At 42.0% G+C, this 7,291-nt stretch overlaps 1 protein-coding gene across 3 annotated transcripts in view; it reads left to right on the top strand.

The window, feature by feature from the left end:
* The first annotated feature begins 3,633 nt into the window (after positions 1 to 3,633).
* The window catches only part of LOC111263420 (lysosomal alpha-glucosidase), an 18,540-nt gene continuing 14,882 nt past the window's right edge, over positions 3,634 to 7,291 (top strand). For 2 of the 3 annotated variants that reach the window (XM_022838461.2, XM_022838460.2), the window contains exons 1-2: positions 3,847 to 4,054; positions 4,199 to 4,309. The gene's annotated coding sequence lies outside the window, so the exon portion shown is untranslated. Of the gene's footprint in view, positions 3,751 to 3,846; positions 4,055 to 4,198; positions 4,310 to 7,291 lie in introns of those variants that run through there. The other variant, XM_022838462.2, reaches the window with a different exon arrangement.

The raw sequence follows: 7,291 nt of genomic DNA on the forward strand, positions 1-7,291 counted from the left end.
TGCTTGGTTGCTCATGATGCTTCCAATAATAATAGTAAAAGTAACAGCGTTTAGGGCTTCAAAACGCACATTCGTTATATATCGTGTTTGACCTTCATTATGGGAGACCGCTATTGATTCATGATATATAGACTTCAAACCGCTGACTTAAGTTTTTTGCCGCATTCTTATCTAGGTTCGATATTACCCTTGTCCATCGCTGCTGAATAAAAGGTAGTATAGCAATAATTTTCCAAACATGATCTTTATTCTTACAGAAGGTAAGCTCTTACCTTGCAAAAAATAGCTATATCTAAGCACAATGTAAATTTTTTCTTACTAGTAATAAGCGAAGGACCAGTAGAATAATCTTGCGTTTTTTAAAACCAGCATGTACACAGATTCCCCGGATACGATTTTACTTCGAGGAAGACACACGCTCTGCGCACATTGAAATGAGCCTCAAATGCTTAAAATATGCCGAAAGCAGCATCTTGCGAGCGTTGCTCGTAACAGCGGAGACAGAACAACACGACGTATTTACTTCAAGTGAAGCTCAAAACCCTATAGTGACTTTACCGTTTGCTGGAGACAACAAATGTTGAGAGCCTTCTGAAACAGATCAAGCTCGTCTTAAGCAGTAGAAAAACTAAAGACATAACTGTAACGCGTGGCGTCTCCCAATCCTAAAAACGTTAAAGTGCAGTTTTTGAAGTTGTAATAATATTCGCACGAAATAAGTTACCTAAAAAGATCACGTTACGTAGAAATCTACGTTAATTGTATCTATGCCATTTTTGTTTCTAATAGTTCATGGAAGCGACAGTTATCTTGGCCACGGTCCTATAGCACGTACGTTGAACAAAAATTATTTAATCTTTGTTCATTCATCTGTGAATTAGGCTAAAGCAAATAACGGCGTATACGTATCCGTCTTCATCACAGCGGACTGCATTGCGCTTAGTCACAGCACGCGCGGTGAGGAATGGCTGAAGTCTACGTTTATCGTGAGCACCGTCATGGTCATTAGATTCATAGTGACAATATTCGATGGGTGATAGTGCGAAACAGTTTACACCATAGATTCTTGGGGTAGCTTTAAGATTGGGCCATTCAGTAGATTAAAGTTTTCAATGATTCGAACTGGACGTCGGGAAACGTCCGCTCACTTGTTTACCTGACCGTCCTTCAGGGCTTTTGCCATTACTAATAAGAGAAAAACGTCACTACTACTTTCTTTGTTAAGCATAATTATCATTTTTCTAATAGCGGTCGCCTAAATACCTAGCTTTTCGAGTAAGCTCTTCGTAGAGCAACCTAAATTTTGACCCCTGGTTTGAAAGTCAAGTAGACCAAATGCGAATGATATCCGCATTGCGAAAATGTATAGCGTACGCCTTCTGGGAACAAGGAAACTTCAATCTATTTCTCAAAATTAGTTCACCGATTGATTCTAGCTAGAAACGAGTTACTTTCATCGTTCTGGTCGCATTTTAACATTACTATAACATTTACCAGCCTAACAACAAACGTCACGACAAACTGAAACGTCGTATATCTGTGACATGTGCGTCATACCTGGCAATCTGTACCGGCCATTATTGGACGCTGATGTAATTTATTAATACTGTTTATTTAATAAATACTTGACGTCTATATTTAAACTAATGGTACTTATGCCGCATCGAACATCGTACTTCTTATCTGCTACCTTTTACTTGCGCCAAGACAATTTCATCTCGATACTGTCAGGCTTGTATTAAGAACCTTAGCCGCTGTCTATTCCGCTGTCTTCATTTAACCTCTAGGGACACGGTAATAGCTGCCGTTTTTGATGCTAGCAAAATTAGCGTTCCTGCTTGTGTTTTTCCTCAGTAACGTGCAGCAGGACAAACGTCGCACCAGAACATATCTTGTCAATTGGATACTTATGTGTATGTGTGCAGCTGCCTGGTACTGTACTCCTATATGAACACGAGGTGTATATATATACTTCGAGATCCACCCTACCACTTCTTGCAGACGAACAGACATCCAGCCGGTACGGAACGCTTCTTTCCGAGCCCACCGCCGTTATTACCAACCTGGCCGCTGATGCTGCTGTTGCTTTTCTTCGACTATTGGCATATGTGGCTGTGGTATTACTGTTGTTATCGCTAGGCGCTGCTAGATCCTGCTTCTGCGTCGAATCGCTCGACGTCACCGGTGACTCGTGTCGCCGCGTCCTGCACAGGGTCGCCCACGGCCACGATGCTCGTCCGCGGACGCAACTAACACCTATATATATATATATATATATATATATATATATATATATAGATATCCCAAGACAATTTTATTGTGTACTGTTTTGTCTCAAAAGCGTATTCAGTGATAGTGAAGCTTACGGGCGTATTTGTTGGTTACTGCTGCATCCATCCCTTCGCCCTTCCCTGGCCTGACAAATATTAGCACCTTAGCAATAAGGCTAGCAGTAAAATCTGGTTATCTAGTTTGTTGTATAGGCGGGATAAGCCTACGGGCAATTGACAATAAATAGTGTGCGACTATGGCCCGTAATGCAAAAACGAATGTAGATTCGGTGTCCATCTTTCATATAATGAAAAAACGCCGAAAACGAAAAAAGCCATGAAAGAAATATCGGCTCAGATCAGCGCTGCCTTGAAGTGGACAGTCCACAGGCCGTGAGCTCTTGACAAACACACGCGCACAAACAAACACACACAGATACACAACCGCACACGAGTCCGCCAGGTCACCTTCAAACAGAGCGACAGGTGCAACTAACATAACAATACGTTGTACTTCAGCAGTTGTTCAATGGTAAAGGCTGGACAATTGTTGGTCAATGAACACCAGCCTGTCCGGACTGCCGACTCTTCTGTACTAGACCTATCATAAATAGCGTTGGACCTTCCCCCTCACAAGCACACGGTCTGGTTGACTACAGCAATGGAACTTACAAACAAGCGATAGACGTACGGCAACAACTTTACCAGTCGGCTGGCTTGCCCTAGAAAAAACGGCCGATACCCTGACCCAACAACAGACATAGCAATAAACACGCTTACAATATTGACAACAAGAAGATCTACAACAACAAGACGCTTGACCTACCTAACGGAACTTTCCTGTTAGTCGCCGTGCCCCTTTCTTTTTCCTATGGTACAGACAACGCGGTGGTCAGCGACATCGCAGAGGAATGGGATTCGCTGAAAGCAAGCTCCACAGCCGTGTATTTTGTGTACATAAACATTTGATACAGAGTGCCGACAAAAAACTTTGTGAGTTTTTTTCTATAGTGGTACTGAACTGTTACGTGCTGTCATGTGCCAAACGTTTATCGTCGGCAATTTGTTCGTTTGATTAGACAACTTGCACATTAGATAAAAGGTATTCCGAAATGCGTGTGCATGTATTTGTGTGCTAGTCAAAAATACAACAAGTAGTTCTACTTTATAGCATCATGTAACATGGGAGCAGGTCAGTATTTGTTATCGATCAATGTCAGTGAAGCTTAGTGCCAGATAATTTCATCATTATGATATCTATATATATAACCGGACTCGAAAAGTGGGCAGTGTCGAAGCATTAGATGCTGCGAGCTCTGGTCAGTCCCAGCTTTACGCGGCCCTGCCACCGATACGAATAGGCCATCCGTCGTTGCACAAGCGGTTCAACCACTGATTAGTGCAACGCATCGGGCGAATCCGGAACAACGGCAGCGTTGACTATCGATACTAGCCAGGGCATAAAAGACAATTGTGTTCGGTGGGTCTAAGTTTCCCACTTTTATCTCGTATCTAACACATGTTTATGGTTCGCTTAATGCTGCCTTGTCCGATACTATGAATCCGAAGTACTATATGTCCGCTGATGTTATGCTGTATGTGCGTGCGTGCGTGTCGTTCATTTTGACGGGAATGAAGGCCAGCCCCGTGAAGCACTTAGTGACAGCCCGCTCGTTCACGCCAAACAGATGGTCAATCTACGAGAACGCACCGCAATACTACAGATATATTAACTTACGTTTACATTCCTTGCCTGACTTACAACGAGCAACATCTAACCTTAGGTATGTGCCATACCCGTCTCCGACTAATCAAGATAACAGTAAGTCAAGTCCAATCGAATTATAGCTTACGAAAGAGCCGCATCCAGGTAGTGCTTCAATATCTTCTGAAAGGCATTGAATTTACCTATGATTGATTGATTTCAGCATAATTTCGAAAAGTCGTCACTAAAGCGATGCCAAATTCTGCTTGACCGTTTGTTTCCGTCAATTGACAGCCAACGAAGAGGAGAAATCAGCAAGCGAAATATCTCAGTGGTAGGTGTCCAAATACAAGTATACCCATTTTCATAAAGAATTGTTTAATATTTCGATGTAGAGGCATTGTTTGGCATTTAACTTAGTGCTAACATTTTAATGAATCATTAACGAATCCGTAGTTTAGAAATTAAGAAATACATTACTGAACTTATACAGACATAGACTTCGTTTATGCACAAGTGTTAAACATTTCATCAGAACCACGACAAAGCCATTGTCATCAGCCAGGAATCTGTCTCTCGGGCTATATCTATCGAGAATCTATTCCTATACATAACACTATGAATTACATAAATTCATCAAGTTTCCATGAAAATTATCTATACCAATTGGATATCTACTTTGCTAGCGTATGCCTACTCGAAGGCATAATCAATTTGACCGATCTGGAGCCCATTAAAAACACCTGCACACATATAGTGCAGAGTAGCGTCTAAACAACATCTTATTCAGTATGTCTAATATAACATGTACCAAATAAAATGACCACAAATAGATCCAACAGTGCATCAATTAACCTCTCATAAAATTCTTGTCTAAAAAGAATTCATTGCAAAGCTAAAATATTTTAAACGTCTCATAAAGGCGCTTTCGATTACATTACTTCACATCGGAGCCTCACCGATCCCATTCCACGAGATCCTTCCTGTTTAACCGAACGCGTTTGACCATCGGGTACGCCTCGGGTCTTCGTTGTACTTGAGTCATATCATATGTTACAGGCCATAAACATTTCAGTATTTACCTATATTCCTATTATGACCTTTTTGCTGTCTTTCACTCTCGTCACTTACTTCATATATATATATATATATACGTCATCTAGTGTTACGCTAATATGCGCACACCTTATATGTACGTACCGTAAAAAAGAAAAGGCTGCGATCAACACCCTGTTGTCTTCGACCCTGCCGGGTCATCATACTGCCGTTCGCAACGTTAGCGATATTATTAGCCGCGCTGGTAACAATTTTCGAATATATATGCAAACTCTAATGCCGAACATTTCCACGCTCGATAGCTGCCTAATCGGTTACGAAGGACAGTAACGTCAGCTGTTCGACATTGTGCGCGGAGTACTTCGAAAGCGCTGCAAAAACCCAAATAACTCAATGGGTTTATTTATTTAACATAAATATGGAGTAACAAAAAAAAAACAGTTTTGATGGTTCGTACTAACCGGTCACCGGTTGTCCACTAAAGCTAGCGCTTTTATAGCGTATAAGTAGCGCGTTCCGCCTAGTGGCTAGTATACACGACTGTGGTTGTATCAGAAAGATCGCGCTCAGAAAAGCTTGTTCTCGTCGTTACTTAGCCCGAATCGCATATGGGTTTCGACATTGACCCCGTCCGAACTCGGAGCCCGATGTTGGTTCACTGACAACGCGAACTGGATTAGGTACGTTCAGCGTCAAACGCTAATAGGTAAATCGTAGGGCGAGTGCGAATGTTTGAGCGAAAAACCTGGCTAAATGAACCATTGTGACCAGACTGTTTTAGGGCGGTTTCGGTTTCAGCTTATTCGAGCGGCTGTACATTTCTTTTGGCTGTAGCTGTGTTTTCTAGATAATTTAGGGACATGTGAGGTGGTCCGAGGCCGAATCCGACCGTAGATACACTTCATTTCAAAACATTCATTAAGTATATATTTGCTGGCTAAGGCCCCAAGAGCATAAGCATGGAGAAATCGAAAATGATAGAGAGAAAATCGGGTACCAGAAGATATCTCCTTTGGTTGGCCTGCATCTAATACTCGAATATGTTTATGTGTGTGTGTGTGTGTATGTGTATACAATGAGTAAACATGAATTGAAGATGCTTGTATGGATGGAAAAGCAAAGATCAGAATTGGGCTGATTTTGTGCCTAACATTATTAGCATGGCATGAGCGAAACAGGCTTTGATTCCTTTTCTCTACCATTTTTTCTCGACGTTCGAGGACTGTAATACCCGTAATGTTATTGGGTATAATTAGTGAATTATGAAAAGAATCGTATTAGCTACGCCTATATGTATCTGAGCACGCTACTCATTTTATTCCATGGAAGCCTACGTGGCAATCGGTTAGATCACGAGAAAAATATCCTCCACCAAAACATTTCATCTTCGTGCCCCTAACGTTTGCCAATTTCAATGTGTTTTAATGAATCGTGGCAGCGGAACACCTCACCCATATCCAGGCTGTAATTTTTCATTCCCTAGTGTAAAAAGCGAACAAATGTATATTAATAGAACATGGCCTACTCATACACAATATCCACATTATATATCCATATGACAACTAATTAAGGAGGCCTATATCACTTCTCTATCTAATATCGTCTATAACGTAACCGTCGTCGTCATCATCATCATGACTCGGACGAAATGGATCTTCAGTGGTTTCTTGCGAGTCGATCAAATCCGCCTAAAGACGAGGACTGAACTGCTGGACGCTATCACGAATCACAAAACGCAGTCTATCTAACACTGAACTTAATCATCGTCGACGAAAGCCACACAGCAATCGCACACAAGTTTCGTGCGCGAACGTCCGCCGTACAAGGCCTAGTAATCGTGAAGCAGCTGCCCTCACGCTCTCGCTTATGACAGAGTGCAGGGGCTTGCGCTCAGGCAACACACCGAAATTGCAAAAGGCAAATAAATGTATATATGGTGGCCCGACTGACTCACCGGGGAACGCCAAGCTGGCAGCAGCAACGAAAAATTAATCTGGGTAACTGTTACAGTCGGTGTAGGACATGCGCTGAAATAACACAGAACATGGTGCGTAGGTTTCGTAGTGGAAAAAAGAACGAACGATAGCGCACAGTCAGTGTGGGTCATGGACCGCGCTTCTCGTAGCTTGTATTCTTTTATTTGTTGGAGGGTTCTTCATTGCCCCGTTTATATCAGAGTTGAAAAGAATAAGAAAATATAACCTGTAGCCGAAAATGACCTACCTAAACAATTCTGCTATCGTCTTCAGAGTCATGCTGT

Source organism: Varroa jacobsoni, unplaced genomic scaffold (assembly GCF_002532875.2).
Source record: "Varroa jacobsoni isolate VJ856 unplaced genomic scaffold, vjacob_1.0 scaffold_764, whole genome shotgun sequence".
NCBI lineage: Eukaryota > Metazoa > Arthropoda > Arachnida > Mesostigmata > Varroidae > Varroa > Varroa jacobsoni.